Here is a 16,789-nt window from a genome sequence, read left to right as displayed (position 1 = left end):
GCCTGGGATTCCTCCTGAGTCTGCACCATCTCCTCAACCTCAACTGCATCAAGTGCGTCATCCCCTGCAAACACATGAAAGAGAAAAAATGGAAACAGGCATTAGCACCATAGCACACAAATAGGCCTGTCAAGCTACAGAACTAGTACATGATTCACACATGTCCCACATGACTATAACCCTCCCATGCCTGCACTGTCACTGAGTAGTAAGGGGAGGCAAAATGCAGACACTGATGACACCAATATGGGAGAGCAACACATTTGCTGCATGCTGGGTAGCACTGCCATCACACATTGGCCTGTGAATGGCATGTCCAATACACATACATGACACATGGCAGCACACAGATGGCATTTAGCATAGCCATGGTACATTTGACAAGTACAGCCATATGTCAGTGATTGAGTACTGTCACCCATCCATGTGAGATGGACATGATGACATGAAAAATGCTGCATACTGGGACTAAGTACACATGTGCCACTCACTGCTGATCTATTTTTCCTCACATTGACATCGCAGGAAACATCAGTCATTTTCCACATGCAAACAGGCACTCATCTAAACATTTGTGCTGGCCAATACTCCATCAGCCTGAATGGTCTCATTGTGTACATAACCAGGTAAAGCATTGCCCCAGTGTGGCCAGTAAACAATGACCGAAGCATCTCACATATGTCACAATATGGTTGATAAATGTCTAGCAAAAAAGGGGAGAGTGGAAAATATTATCCTGAAGGCACACTTACGAATTCTGACCAATGTAGTTGCAAGATGGCAGTACAAGGTCAACTGCACAATTGTGGACCTAATAGGATACTGTGGGCAGAAGGGATGCAGTCATAGCCAAATACAAGGCACGTGATCCCATGTGAGGAAGGAAATGGGTGACCCATAACACTCTGGAGTACACACCCTCACCTGGCACTCAATCAGAACCCGTCACCCAAAATACATACACATGCACTACACACACACGCATGGGCACTCATCGGACAATGCTTCGTAATCAGGTAGTTCTCCCACACCTCGGATCTGTTCCTCTTTGACGAAGGTCCCAGCAACAGACTCATGTTCAGTGAGTTTGTTGTCCTCTTGTGGAGACCCACTGCCAGTCACCAGAGTAGCGGCATGATTTGAGGCAAGCTTGTCCTTTGCTCTGCGTTTCAGGTCGTTCCACCGCTTGTAGCAATCATCAGCTGAGCGCCTCACAAATCCAAGGGCACTTATGTGGTCGGCGATGGTCTGCCAGTGTGCCTAACGTTGACCAGGTGTGGTCTTGGACCCTGCAGTCACCACCATTTCGTGGCTATGTTGCGACACATAGCTCACAAGTGCATTAAGCTCCGCGTCATTAAAGCAAGGCTCCCTTGACGTGCCGGAGTGTGTAGCCGTGCCTGGGGTCTCAGCCTGTCATGCCAGAGCACCCTTCTTCCTCTTTTTAGAAGGTGGAGCGGAGCCAGAGTGGCTAACGCCGCTCTGGTCAGTAGGGGCAGAATCACCAGTGGACTCGGTTGTTTGAGTGTGCGAACGCACATTGACCATAGGACTTGGTGCAGGCATTGTCTGAAGTGTGATGTTGGCAGGGGGAACATCAGTATGATGGACCAGGACCGACACTGTCCTGGCTGGGAGAGTCAGAGCTGGGGCGGATGGAGCTGCAGCTGCCCCTGCAGCCTCACCACCCTGCATACTTGGGGCAGCAGATGACATAGCTGCCCCAGATCCACGTGCCTTGGTGACAACTTGCACCGCCACACATGGCCTAGACTTGCTGACCTGGAAGTCAGCCAGGGAGTCATCCTGTGCCAGGTCAGGTGCCACAATGGGCTGGTCCAACAGGGGCTGAGCTGGGATGGTCTCAGCCGCGTTTCCCTCAACCATGGGGGGGGAGCATGGGCGTCCCTGATTGGTCCTCCACACATGGGGGTCTAGGGGCACCCTGCAAATCCTGGCCACGTCCCCTACCGCGCCCACCACGTCCACCTTTTGAAGGTCGGCCACTTTTGCCTCCCTTACTGCTTGGTCGCCTCGCAACCATGGCACTGATGTTGTTGTGCGTATGGGAGGAGCAGTAAACTATTGTCCTGGGCAATTGGGGGTCAAAGGGGTAGGGTACTAGATGGAATTCGTACCCTAGTGCTCTAACAAGGCTGTCTGTGACCCCTGGGGGAAGATGACGAGTCACGCAACGCACAGGCAGCCCAAAAACAAAAATAAACGTGCACGCAACCCCTCGTAGACCACGTGCGTGGAAAAATGAACCCGCACTACGCTGTGGCACCCAGAAACACAAAAATAAGCGTACGCGTAATACACGCAGCCTACAATGACCTCTGAAGGGGAACGCGACACACGGGGCAAGCCCAGTTGCTAAGTACGTGCGGAACTCATCGTCTGCCTGGAAAAAGAACGTGAAAAATATGCGCGTTTGCGCGTTGGCAACACCCCTGCCAAAAGAAGAATTGTATGCTGTCTGAGGAGACAGGACAAAAGGAGAAGTGAAAACTGTTTGAGGAAACAGGCCCAAAAAAAGTAGAAAAATGAAAGCTGTCAGAGGTAACAGGGAGTGCGAACTTGAAACGCTGTGAAGTAATCGCGTGTGAACCGACAAGAAGTACAGAATTCACCCACTCGCTCTCCACGAAAAGCACGTACAAGAAAATGGCGTCTACACGTACCTTTTAAACCGTCCCACACGTACACATCACTTACGCGTGTACGCGTCCTTTCCTCCAATTACACGCGCTGACACTCGGACGCGCAGCTTCTCCACGTGTGCTCTGTCATCACGTGCTATGAGGGAAACACCCGTGCGTGTCACGTCACAGACACGCTTACGCGCTAAGGGCCTTTGGTCCAATGAAATTGCGTACGTGCGCTGACGCGCTTACGCGCTAAGGGCCTTTCCTCGAATTACACGCTGACGTGCAAGATTTTCACGTGCCAAATCACTCCGTATCAAGCTATCCATGCGTTCACACATGGAAGACCACGCTCCTGCCCAGAAGGCCGAATTACTGTCCCCCAGAGCCCCAAGCACGCTCCCACCTGCCATCTGCTGCTGCCTGATTGCCTGCTGCCCACGTGCCTTGCCATTTGCTGGCTGCACGTCAGCCCGGGGTGCTGTTGCTGTGACCACCCCTGCTGGAAGCGAAGACTCCCGACTGCTAGTCCATCGCTCCACAGCCCAGCCCCAGGACCCAGTTGCCCACCCACACCGCCTGCCTCTGGGGTTGCCATGTCGGGCACATCTCCATCTGGCACCACTGGCAACCCCCAGCCAGAGAGGCAGAGGGCCACCAGCTTCACTGCCACCGAAGTTGGTGTCCTGGTGGAGCATGTCCTGGGGCATTATGATGCCCTCTTCGGAACATCACGCGCCAACAAGGAAGGACGGGAGAGGATCTGAGACGACGTAGTGGTTGCCATCAACGCGGAGGGGGTGGCAACCCGCGACATCAAGCACGTCAAGAAGCGCTGGGAGGACTTCAGGTCCAGGATCCACCACAAGGCCCGGCACCTCGAGGAGGGGGGCCGGGCACGCATGAGTACCATCCAGATGAGGGTCCTGGAACGCGTAGGCCCAGCGCTCCACGCCCAGATCCTTCGGAGGCAGACCCGTCTGGAGTTGAGCGGTAAGTGGCCAAGCATTGCTGTGTGAGACAGGGCATGTTGCAGTGTGCTGGTAGTCTGATGCTTGCCTGAAGTGTGACATAGGCCATGTATGGATGTGTGTGTGCAGGGACATCATGGTCATGCATGTGAGACCAGTTATGTGTGAACCACATGGTTGGTGCATGTGTTTTAATGCAACATGGGGAGCTCTATGTGGAATGCACACATGTAAGCATGGCTGTATCTGTTCCGGGACATGGAGGGGGGTGAGGAATGGGTGCTGATGTCATGTACATGTATGGTGCACGTGTGTGTGCCTGAGAAGTGTGTGTGTGACTTTGAAACGCCATGGATGCATGTGACTTTGAAGGCAACATCTTGGTTTACAGGGGCCCTTCTACATGGATGTTGATGTTGATTGCAGGCGCCAGGACTGTTTCTGCATGTGTGTTGTGTGCATTCACCCATGTGTTGTGGAATGACAGGATGGAAGTGACATTTGACAGTGCCACTCATGTGTTTTTGCTTCCTGTCTAGGGTATTTTGTACTGTACCCTGATGCTTGTGTTCTATGTCTCCCTCTACGCAGCGTCAAGTGAAGAAGAGGGCGGAGACGGCGCTGTGGAGCCAAGCGGCGGGGATGCCTCCACTGGGCGGCAACGCAAGGCCCAGCCATCCTCCCAGGAATTACCATCATCCGGGAGCGAGGGGGCTGGTGCTGCGTCTGCCACAACGGCTGTGGCGGAAGGGCCGGGTGAGCCCCCACAGGGGTTTCCAATGGCGGAAGACGGTGTGGAGACATCCAGGTTGGTGGTCTCCACAGAGGAGGAGGAGCCCGCTACTGAGCCGCACATGGGGCCTGGTGGGGGTAGTACCACTGGTGCAAGTGGTGCAGTCCAGGGCCAGGGTCAGGAGGCAGCACAGGTCACCGCGGAGGGGCCTGTGCATGTCGCTGTCCTTGACCCTGTGACTGCACCATCATGCACCAGCAAGGAGGCCCCGTCCCAGGCCCGTCCGCAGGTTGGGGAGAGTGCCATATCACCTGCCTCTCCACTACCTGCGGGCGAGGGGTCCCGCGACCGTATGGGATCCGTCCTGGTGGGTGTCGCGTTGCGCACGCGTGTCATTCGTGATGACGTGTGTCCTTCCTGGGCGGAGAAGGCACGCCATCACGAAGAGCAGCGTTGTGACGTGGCACTGCTGGGAGGGGCCCTGGACGGTGGGTTCCTACATGTGACGCACACTCTGGCGGACCTCTCCTCCTCTGTGGAGGCTATGCGCCGGTCGTTCTCCACATCGTCTTCCGGCCCAGATTCCACCAGGGCCTCCTGTGGACCTGGCCTGACCAACACTGCCAGCTTGGTGGAGATCCCATCCCTGCCACAGTCGGGAGTTGGCTGTCCAGCAGGGGTGGACACCACAACTGGAGACCAGCAGATGGAGGATGTGCAGGCACCATCGGACAGGGCACATGGACAGCAGCAGCAGCAGGAGCAGGCTGTAGGTGGGAGCAATGATGGCTCGAGGCCATCAACATCGGAGGGGCAGGCATCGGCCGGAGGGCAGGAGGACCCTGGACGGGAAGTGTCTTCCGTGTGGCAGCGGTTGGGCCCTGCGATAGATGCGCAGTGGCAGCGGGTGGAAGAGGCACGGCTCACGATGGTCAGGGCGGAGAACTCCATGCGTAGGGCCCTGAGGCGGGCTGAGTGCCTTGAGGCCATTCGCAGGGACCTGGAGTTCCAGATGTCATCGTCCCTGCGAACCCTCGGGGCCATGGAAGAGGACCGCCTCCGGGACATCGAGCAGGAGTTCGATGATACCCTGGCCTGGAACATCAACATTTGAGCCGTTTTACTTGCCCGCTGCCCTTGTAAATAGTTAGTTAGTTAGTATTAGGTTTCCTTTGGTTTTTTCTTTATTTTGGACCGCTTGGACAATGGACCACATTTTTGTATATAGTTTTTTTATTAGGTAGTAGTTTTTGGTACGTTTCATTTCTTAAGTTGGGCTCATGGACCCTGGATTCTTCTATTGTACATAGTTTTACATTAGATTCATCTTTTTTGATATTTTTTTTGTGTTCACCATGGAGCAATGGTTTTTACTTTTTATTTTCCCTTGGATTTGATTTTTCGAACTGTGACTTTGGACAACATTTCTTTTTGGATTTCTTTTGCTTATGTTTTCTTGATTTTCATAATTTATTGGACATGGACCATTTCTTTTGTTATTCCCATTGTTGTGTGTTTAATTTGATTTACGTTCATGTTATCTTTAATATATATTTTTTTATACTTCCATTTGTGGTATCATCTCATTGGTTTCATGCATGTCATGATATGGGTTTTGACATTCACTTGCACCCATTGTGTGTGTGTGACGGACATGTGTTCATTTACATACTTGCCATTGGGGTTGTATCATGTAATTTGCATTTCTATGTGGGTGGATGCAATACTTGGGTGGGTCTTTGGCATGTGGAGGCTGGCCATAAGGGCCAGGGATCTAGATTGTGATGACGTGTTGGCTGGGGGACATGTGTCGGGGCCTGCTGGCAGGTGCCCCGCACTGCTGGGGGGTGGGGGTGCAGGGGACATGTGTGGGGGCCTGTTGGCAGGTGCCCCTCAGTGCTGGGGGGTGGGGGTGCAAGGGGACATGAGTGGGACATGAGTGGGGGCCTGCTGGCAGGGACCCTGCACTGCTGGGGGGTGGAGGTGCAAGGGGACATGAGTGGGGCCTGCTCGCAGGTGCCCCTCAGTGCTGGGGGGTGGGGGTGCAAGGGGACATGAGTGGGGGCCTGCTGGCAGGTGCCCCGCACTGCTGTGGGGTGGGTGTGCAAGGGGACATGAGTGGGGGCCTGCTGGCAGGTGCCCCTCAGTGCTGGGGGGTGAGGGTGCAAGGGGACATGAGTGGGGGCCTGCTGGCAGGTGCCCCGCACTGCTGGGGGGTGGGTGTGCAAGGGGACATGAGTGGGGGCCTGCTGGCAGGTGCCCCGCACTGCTGGGGGTGGGTGTGCAAGGGGACATGAGTGGGGGCCTGCTGGCAGGTGCCACACACTGCTGGGGGGTGGGTGTGCAAGGGGACATGAGTGGGGGCCTGCTGGCAGGTGCCCCGCACTGCTGGGGGGAGGAGGTGCAGGGGACATGTGTGGGGGCCTGTTGGCAGGTGCCCCTCAGTGCTGGGGGGTGTGGGTGCAAGGGGACATGAGTGGGGGCCTGCTGGCAGGTGCCCTGCACTGCTGGGGGGTGGGGGTGCAAGGGGACATGAGTGGGGGCCTGATGGCAGGTGCCCCTCAGTGCTGGGGGGTGGGGGTGCAAGGGGACATGAGTGGGGGCCTGCTGGCAGGTGCCCTGCACTGTTTGGGGGGTGGGGGTGCTGGGGGACATGAGTGGGGGCCTGCTGGCAGGTGCCCTGCACTGCTGTGGGGTGGGAGTGCAAGGGGGTAATGCGTTGGTGATCACTAGTGCAAGGTGACATGTGGCTTGGCAGGGGGGGCATGCCCATGGTGGATGGGCTGCCTGCGGGACATGACCAGGGGTGCAGGGTAGTTCCCTGTGGTGTGGTCTGCCTGCAGGGGCTGTGGAGGGTGTAGAGGGAACACCTGGGAGGACCCACACTGCCAATTCACGTGTAGGACTCCCCTGCACCCCCGAAATACACGTACCCCACTCGCACAGGGCCGCGTATGAAACTTGCCCGCACCCCAGTAATACACGTACCCTGCTGAAATCGCTTGTGGAACTTCCCGCGCACCCCTGTAATACACATACCCTGTTGAAATAGCGTGTAAAACTTCTCTGCACCCCAGAAATACACATACCCTGCTGAAATCGCTTGTGGAAATTCCCGCGCACCCCTTTAATACACGTACCCTGCTGAAATCCCGTGTAAAACTTCCCCGCACCCCCGAAATACACGTACCCTGCTGAAATCGCATGTGGAACTTCCCGCGCACCCCTGTAATACACGTACCCTGCTGAAATTGCGTGTAAAACTTCGCCGCACCCCAGAAATACACATACCCTGCTGAAATTGCGTGTGGAACTTCCCGCGCACTCCTGTAATACACGTACCCTGCTGAAATCGCGTGTTAAACTTCCCTGCACCCCAGAAATACACGTACCCTGCTGAAATCGCGTGTTAAACTTCCCTGCACCCCTGTAATACACGTACCCTGCTGGAATCGCGTGTGGGACTTCCCGCGCACCCCTGTAAGACATGGAACCCTGCTGAAATCGCGTGTAAAACTTCCCCGCACCCCAGAAATACACGTACCCTGCTGAAATCGCGTGTGGAACTTCACGCACACCCCTGTAATACACGTACCCTGCTGAAATCGCATGTTAAACTTCCCCGCACCCCAGAAATACACGTACCCTGCTGAAATCGCGTGTGAAACTTCCCTGCACCCCAGAAATACACGTACCCTGCCGAAATCGCGTGTGGGTCTTCCCGCGCACCCCTGTAATACACGTACCTGCTGAAATCGTGTGTAAAACTTCCCCGCACCCCAGAAATACACGTACCCTGCTGAAATCGCGTATGGAACTTCCTGCGCACCCCTGTAATACACGTACCCTGCTGAAATCGTGTGTTAAACTTCCCCGCATCCCAGAAATACACATACCCTGCTGAAATCGCGTGTGGAACTTCCCGCGCACCCCTGTAATACACGTACCCTGCTGAAATTGCGTGTTAAACTTCCCCGCACCCCAGAAATACACGTACCCTGCTGAAATTGCGTGTGGAACTTCCCGCGCACCCCTGTAATACACGTACCCTGCTGAAATTGCGTGTAGAACTTCCCTGCACCCCAGAAATACACGTAACCTGCTGAAATCACGTGTGGGACTTCCAGCGCACCCCTGTAATACACGTACCCTGCTGAAATCGCATGTAGAACTTCCCCGCACCCCAGAAATACACGTAGCCTGCTGAAATCGCGTGTGGAACTTCCTGCGCACCCCTGTAATACACGTACCCTGCTGAAATCGCGCGTTAAACTTCCCTGCACCCCAGAAATACACGTACCCTGCTGAAATTGCGTGTTAAACTTCCCCGCACCCCAGAAATACACGTACCCTGCTGAAATCCTGTGTGGAACTTCCTGCGCACCCCTGTAATACACGTACCCTGCTGAAATCGCGTGTGGAACTTCCCGCGCACCCCTGTAATACACGTACCCTGCTGAAATCGCGTGTTAAACTTCTCCGCACCCCAGAAATACACGTACCCTGCTGAAATCGCGTGTGGAACTTCCCGCGCACCCCTGTAATACACGTACCCTGCTGAAATTGCGTGTAGAACTTCCCCGCACCCCAGAAATACACGTACCCTGCTGAAATCGCGTGTGGAACTTCCCGCACACCCCTGTAATACACGTACCCAGCTGAAATCGCGTGTTAAACTTCCCCGCACCCCAGAAATACACGTACCCTGCTGAAATCTCATGTGGAACTTCCCGCGCACCCCTGTAATACACGTACCCTGCTGAAATTGCATGTAGAACTTCCCCGCACCCCAGAAATACACGTACCCTGCTGAAATCGCGTGTGGAACTTCCCGCGCACCCCTGTAATACACGTACCTTGCTGTAATCGCGTGTTAAATTTCCCCGCACCTCAGAAATACACGTACCCTGCTGAAATTGCGTGTGGAACTTCCCACGCACCCCAGTAATACACGTTCCCCGCTCGGCGTTTGCTGTTTGCCAGCCCTGTATACGGGTCTAGGGCTAGCACAGCCCTTTGCGCTGCATTTGGGAATTTTTATGGCTTTTCCTTGCGCAAGGGCGTTCTTGGGGGCGTAACTGGCGCTGCTGCAGGGCCGCTGCGCCACTCTGCGCCACGGCTGGTTTTGGAGGCTAAAATCCATGAATACGCTGTGCGCGGATATCGATTTTAACACACGCGGCTGGTGCAGACTTTCGCACGCGCGCACTGTGCACCAGCCGCGTGCGCCTCTTTTGTGCAAAATTCTATGAATTACCCTGTAAGTATTCTTGGTGGTAACCCAACTCCATCCTCAAAGGTAATGTCTCAGTGATAATGGGTCCGGAGGACAAAGGCATACCGTCCACTCCTTCCACCGGAATGGGAGTTGTCTTAGGTTTAGTGGTAATTTGATGTTCTCTCGCCCAGTTGGAATCCATGAAGTTCCCTGTTGCACAGCAGTCCAACATGGCAAATACCTCTGTAGGACTGGACTCGGATAACCATAGTTTGACCCGGAACACCATCAAACTGTTATCCTCCGAATGGTTCATTGGTCTTGAGTGGTTGCAAGGGTACTTGACAGCTTCCCCGATACTTCCCTTGCCGTAGATCGGGGGCTGAAGTTTTCCTTTCGCCGAGGAGGGACTTCAGGACAGTCTCTTAATAAATGTTTTGAGGATCCACAATACATACACAAGCCGGCATCTCTTCTCCGTCTGCGTTCCTCCGGAGTAAGTGGTCCTCGGGTAGCGCCAATTTGCATCGGTTCTTCTGGAGTATTTGCCGTTCTGGTTGTAGGTGAGGAAGAAGGTAGACTGATTGTCGGAAGGTTGCTTCTGGGTCACCTTCTTTCTTGTCGTCGTTCCATCAATCGGTATTCAATTTGTAGAGACAGAGTTATTAATTCCTGACAAGATACCGGCTGAGCTATTCTTGCTAGCTCATCCTTGATCTCATCATGGAGACCTCTTCTGAATATGGTTTGTTGGGCAGAATCCGGCCAATCTGTCTTCGCAGCTAGTTTTTGGAAGCGAGAAACGCATGTTTGGACATCAGTGTTCCCTTGTTTGACATCCAATATAGCTTCTAGAGAAGAGTAGAGGACCTCTGGTCTATCAAACCTTTCCTTGAACCCCTCTATGAAGCGATTATAATCGTTCAAGGAGAGATCATTTCTGGTGACTAACGGAGTAGCCCAAGAGAGCGCGTTCCCAGTAAGATTCGCAATAATGAATCCGACTCTTGACCTTGCAGATTCATATGCATGGGGGCGAAAGGCAAAATATACCATACAGGCATCAAGGAATTCTTTAAGACCTCGTACTTGCCAAAGGAGAAGGGCATAGTCGGTAGATCATCGTGATCATCTCTGTGTAGGACTATCTGTTGTCGGAGAGCAATATTCTCTGTTCTTAGAGCCTGGACTTCAGCTGTAAGGTTCTGCATTGCAGCAACTAATTCCTGGTACTGTTCCAAGGAAGCCATGGTTGCTGTCAAGATCCGAGTCTACCTCCCCCTTCTCCTCCCCTGAATCCTCGGAGGTGAGTACCCGCTGCTCCGCCTCCGTCTTCTTGCGCTCTTTCCTTGTAGACACTTTATCCTTGGGTGCTTTAACATTCTTTTTCTCGTGTAGATAAGGTCTGGCCCCGCCAGAGGCCACCGTGACAGAAGTGGGTACCTGCCCTAGGGGGATCCCAGCGGGCCAGCCTCAATTCTAGGGAAAAAGCCTGAAGGCAGAAAAAACCCTAGTCCATAGATGGGTTCAATGATGTGGTGGCACAGACTGTCAAAGTATTCTCCAAAGTAAAAAAAAAGGTGTGACTGAGTCCAAAAGTTGCAATCCAAAGGTGTAGGATCCGGTAAGAAAATGCAAGGGATAGTTGCAGTGCAGCAAGGAAAGAGGGCGGGGTATCCAGAAGTAATACTAAAGGCAGCACAATGGCAAGAAAGATGAGAAGTGAGAATAAAAGAAGAGAGAGAAATGGGAGAATAAAGGAAGAGGAAACGTACACAGGAACGCTAGCAAGACATGAAAAGTATAAGCAAGAAGCAGGACCAGAGAGAGAAGAGAAAAGGCTGATACCAAGTGATTTCCTGCACAGAACAGGACAATGAGTTACCGGCGCCGTCAAGGGAGGACCCGCGTAAGGCTGGAGGATCGCTGGCTGGGACTCCAGGCGGTCGCCGGTGAAAGAAAAGGAAACAGAAGGCTAGGCAGTGGTGCTGCCTGAAACGAACAGAGCAGGTAGGAAGCAAGAAAACTAGAAAGCAGAGGACCGCGGAGAGAGAGGGCGTAGCCGACTGCGAGTAGCAGAAGGTGAAAGCTGAAAAAGAGGAAAGGGCGCGGAGTACGCCGTGCACGGCAGGCGTCGCCGCCCGAAGCGGGGCAGAAGGCGAACGCTGGAGAGCAGGCAAAGAGATACACAGACTGAAACTGCAGGAAGGAAAGGCAGACTCAGAAAGCAAAGTGAGGGGTGTAGAAATAAAGATACTAAGGAGGGTAACACAGACGGAAGTACAGGAAAGCGGAGGAAAGAAAGAGAGTATAAACACAGGCGGGCAAGAATGACACAAGCACAAGTCACGGAGCGATGTACGAAGAAAACACAGATACAACACACCGGCTTGTGGGCGGAGCCTGAATTTAAAGGCTTAGCCGCCATGTTGGGTGAGGACTAGAAATTTCACCCGGGAAGTCAGAACTTCCACCGGCTCCAGCACTTCCAACCGCGATTCCTGACACAAGCCCTCAAGCTCCCCCATGTTATAATCTCCTGCTACTATAGTAAAGCCCTTGTTAGTACTGCTCTCCTCCCTAGCTGAGACCAGTTTGTATAGTTAATTTATACAAGACATACTGTTAAGCCTGTTGTACACATTACATTTCCAAACTGGGGAGACCTTTTCATTCTGGGTTGGTATTGATAGATGTTGAAGATCCGTTGAATTAGATGTGGAACTTTCCATCCTCCAATTCAAAGCTGAATCTATCCAGATTAGTAGCCCCCCACTTGATCGGCCCCTCTGGCTTTTGTGAGCAGGAATGCAGTACATCTGCTAACACTGCAGATCCAATGGATCCACTGCCCAGGTGTCTTGCAGCAGGATTAATTGGAATTGCCTAATGAAGTAATCCAATTTGGTGATGACATGTGTTTATGCAGCCTCGCTATATTCCAAGAAAGCATAGTGATTGAGACAGATGGTTAATTCCTCATATTACTCAATAATGGTCAATCGACTCCCTCTAGATCGTCATCCCCGTGAGTAGATCTAAACTTCCCATTCGCTGCATTTGAGGCTGGTCTGATCTCACCTGTAGGTACCTGGTGTTGGGTTAACTGGATTAACTTGGGTTAACTGTTCTATATTATGGTTTAAACACTCACTCAGTGTGATTGCTGTTTCCATGAGTGGGTAAGTTCTGTAGTCTATTGAGAGTGGTCCCTCTACCAGACCCCGCTATTAAAAAATATCTGCATGCATCGGCATTGCCATCAAATATTCTCTTGCAGACGCACTTCACTATATCTCCTCGAATTATTGAGGCACACCCCTTAACAGTTCATATCCAATGGATACATTTATTTATCAAGGAGTCATGGTCTTCATATGAATCTGGCTGAAGCCTGGCAACATTATGCATTACCAGAAATGGCCAGGTCTCCCCCGACCCACCCCCTCTGCCATCCACTCTGTCACAGTCCCGTCTTTCCCCAAACTGCGAATGGGTGTCTATTATGGCTAATATGGGCCTTAGGTTGGTTAAAATGTTTAAAGCAGCCTGCATTAAACGTTTACTCAAGAATGCCACAGGAAGAGAGGACAAACTGACCAATCGCCCGCAGCCCCTATTCAGCCAGAATCATGGATAGTTACTCATACAAATGCCTGGGAGAATGATTTAGAAAAGATCTGGATTAAAGGATCAGGAGGTAAAGATAAAAATACAGTCAGAATGATATATGCTCTCAGAGGCAGAACACAACTCAGAGTACCACAAAAGGTAGAGACATTCCCACTCACACAAAGGCAAGACACTCGGCTCAGCATCCCAGGGACGGCAGAAACCTGTGAGAGAGGAAGAAAAAAAGCAGACAACAGCTCTTCAATCAAAAAATGGAAAGGCTACAGACCCACTTGATAAGTCCAGTAACTGCAAATGTCAGCGACTATATACTATATCTTATAAAGTGCAACACACCCATACGCCTCAGTGCGCAACATAAAAAAATACAACACAAAAACAAACAGAAAAATAAAACAAAACATTCATAAGCAGAGCAAACAGCAGGAATAGTATAAAGGGCAGCAGTTAACAGATCCCACGGGTGCACAGGTGTATCAGTTCAAGATAATCCTCATATGAGTGTGAGATGACATATTATCCAACTTCTTACATAGACTAAGGAACAATGGAAGATTACTTTGGCCACACCCTATAATGATACAGTCTGTATTACTATTAGTATACTAGGAGTTATCTTGCACCCTTCGCAGAAGCTTAAAGTCCTGGGTTCTAATATGGTTTTGCCTTATTCTTTGGCGCAGCCATGCCAGCCCTGCGACAGGGAGGCATTGCTGGGGCCCTGGTGTGTCTGGGATCTTGAAAAGCTCTTCTTAATTCTGGAGGGATGCTTTGACCTCGAAGGTATCCACTGTGCTCATGTCAACGACCAGGTGCACATCAGGTGATTCTGCACACGGGGAAGGTAACATTCACAAATCACTACCAATCATAGACTCGGAGCTCAAGGTGGCGGGGCAACTGAGCACATGCTGTGGGACTTGATCGGGCATGGCCAATCGGTCAAGGTACTTTAGGGGACTGGTAATATTTACATAAGAGGTAAACTATGAGGGTGAAGAACGAACACTGTATACTGTTTGCGTCATGAGTGACGACATTGTCTCTTACAATGCCGTTTTTGGCTTGAACTAACCCAGAGATCTCTGTGGCAGTTGGGTTCTACACTACCCTCTGGCACTTTTTCTTTTGTATACCAAATAAACCTTGTTATCCTTGCAAAAGGTGCACCAAGCCTTTTTCCTCAGGGAATTATCTTTATTTGTCTGGCTGTCTGCCCTACGGAATTGGTGACCCCAACGTGATGCCAGACCCTCCGCAAGAACGGAGGATTCCTGAGTGCACATCTGTAGGGGCTGTGCCCACCTGCAGAGACCAGTCCCCTTATGCACGAACTGGAGAGCTTTACAGCTGTGTTACCAGAATTCCTGTTGGTTCTTTGGAGCTCCCAGATTGTGCAGGCCGTTGATGGGACCCTGTGTCAGAGGAATTCGGGAGAACACGTAGATGCAAGTGCATCTTTTGCGAGAGAAAACGTGGGAAGGGGAAAGGGATGAGCGCGACTGTTAGTTGAATGTGGAGGAAAGTGGTGACGCAGTATTTGAAGTGTGGGCATTCAGTGGAAAGACCATGTGGCATTTTCTCTATGATTTTTTTGTGTTATTGTTTGGAGTAAAGAGAATAGGGGAGTAACAGGATCCTTGCCAATTGAGGGAAGAAGACAGCGGTGTATTACTAAGAAGAAAAGAGGAATAAGGGTAGAGGCTCCGTATATTGAGTGGAACTGGGATCTCCCCAGCCGATATAAAGGGGGCGTGGGAACGAAACATAGTATTTTAGTGTTTCATTGATTTTGTTACTGTGTTGGCAAGGACCAAGGAGGGGTCCAGGTTTGTTGTGTAGTACATTCGAGAGTCGGTGTGAGTGGGGTGCGTGCGAGAGAGCGTTAGACGTACTGGTATGGGGACCAGAATGAGGGTGAACGGGTGGCGTGGTGTGATGAGGGGAGCAGGTGGAGGTATCGGGAATGGGAAGGGGTGGGGTAGCGGGATGATAAGGTAACGATGGATCGGAATCTGAATAAGTACAAATTATATAATTAACGTAGTGGCACAGCGGCTAAAATGGAGCCAGAAACCCTGCTAGAGTATAGGTGCGCAGCTTTGACACTGTACATGGAGAAGATAATGAAGTACCACCGGGATTGGGTGGCTGAGACAAGAGGGGAGGATGTTCAAACCCTGTACAGAACAAGTGACGAATAACAAAGAGGTACTAGGTTACATGTACATGTTTTTAGTAGTAAAGTAGAAGGGGAAGAAGGTGAAAAAAGGGAGGAAGTGTTGGAATTGTGGAAGATGATATAGGGTTTAGAGGATGTTCCGCCTGGCTGTGTGAAGGCAGGGGCCGGATCCCATTTGTTGTGTGCACCGACACAGACCACGCCCCTTCAATTCAGGAACTCCCTACCCCAGCAGCAACAGCACCAACAGCACAGTCGTCACAAGAAACACAGCAGCCCCATTAGGATGCTACCCCATGCACGCCACCTCAGGATACACAAACCCAATCTATGTCCCTCTGCCTGCCAGCGCTCCGCCCCCTCCATTTTCACAGCAAGGCATACATTATGTTTCAAAAATTGACCAGCAAAGTTTGCTAATTAAAAATTAGAAATGTTGTACTAACATTTTTAATGTCACCAGAAGTTATTTGTACCCAAGACATAAAATGAGCAGCAGTACAGCATTTTTGTGTACCACTGAAGTAAGACATTTGTAAGATGAGTGTCTGTAAAATGCAAAGATTAGCTGCATGGACACTGGTTTGGAGTAATGTAAAAAAGAAAGAACGTTCCTTGTCTAGCACTCCCACACAGGTCTTTGGCACTTTTAGTATTGGAGATGGTTACTGCTGCACTCTCTCTCCATTAGCCCATTTGAACTTGCAGTGCACAGAGAAAAGAGAGGGCAACAGAAGAATGCAGAGTGAACTGTGCTTTCATTGAACCCAGCAGTTTCTACAGCCTTGCGTGAACAAGAGCAAGGAAGCCTGGATCGTAAACCACAAAAGTAGTTGGAAGAGGCACTGAAGAGGACCCAGGAGGAGTTAGCATGGTTGAGGGTGGATAGGAGAGATGGACAGAAAGCACCTGTTGCAATGGACGAATTGGGGGTGGGTACATATTATTCTGACTCTAAAGTACTGCCCTCAAAGATGTACATATCGAAAAGGAGGACAGGGGACGGGGAAGACAGCGGGCAGGACGTTTGGACTATGGGACGGTGCAGTCGGAAGAGAGGGACAGAGGAATACCAGGGGATGAGCAGTGGGATACAGTGGACAAGGTGGAAGAGGATCCGCCTGTGATAACACCACGGGTGGAAAGCTTGTACCGGTTAAGGAACCGGTATAGGTGCATGGCAATGGCCAAAGGTAACAGATGGATAAAAGGAAGGTGAAAAATATGGTCAGAGTGCTGGTCCCCCTGTTACATAAAGGACCAGGGAAGGCACAGTATGTACCATGGCTGCACATGGACGAGAACAATTTGATCAAGGTACTGCTGTCCCTTGTTTGTTTGTTTGTTTGTTTGGTATTTATTATGCGCACCGGACCCTGGGGTATAAGGGCGCAGGAAGTAAGA

General features: G+C 51.6%; 1 protein-coding gene across 2 annotated transcripts in view; it reads right to left on the bottom strand.

The window, feature by feature from the left end:
- Positions 1-16,789, bottom strand: part of LOC138447793 (tetraspanin-1-like) — an 861,729-nt gene that overhangs the window by 623,236 nt on the left and 221,704 nt on the right. Inside the window, exon 2 of one of the 2 annotated variants that reach the window (XM_069604146.1) lies at positions 13,362-13,406. The exons of the other annotated variant lie outside the window; for it this stretch is intronic. The gene's annotated coding sequence lies outside the window, so the exon portion shown is untranslated. The remainder of the gene's footprint in view (positions 1-13,361; positions 13,407-16,789) is intronic. 2 annotated transcript variants of the gene reach the window in all.

This window comes from Ambystoma mexicanum, chromosome 3q, assembly GCF_040938575.1.
Source record: "Ambystoma mexicanum isolate Mex_15411 chromosome 3q, UKY_AmexF1_1, whole genome shotgun sequence".
Classification (NCBI taxonomy): Eukaryota; Metazoa; Chordata; class Amphibia; order Caudata; family Ambystomatidae; genus Ambystoma; species Ambystoma mexicanum.
Note: the sequence above shows the minus strand (reverse complement) of the source record. Positions and strands in the feature narration are given on the sequence as shown.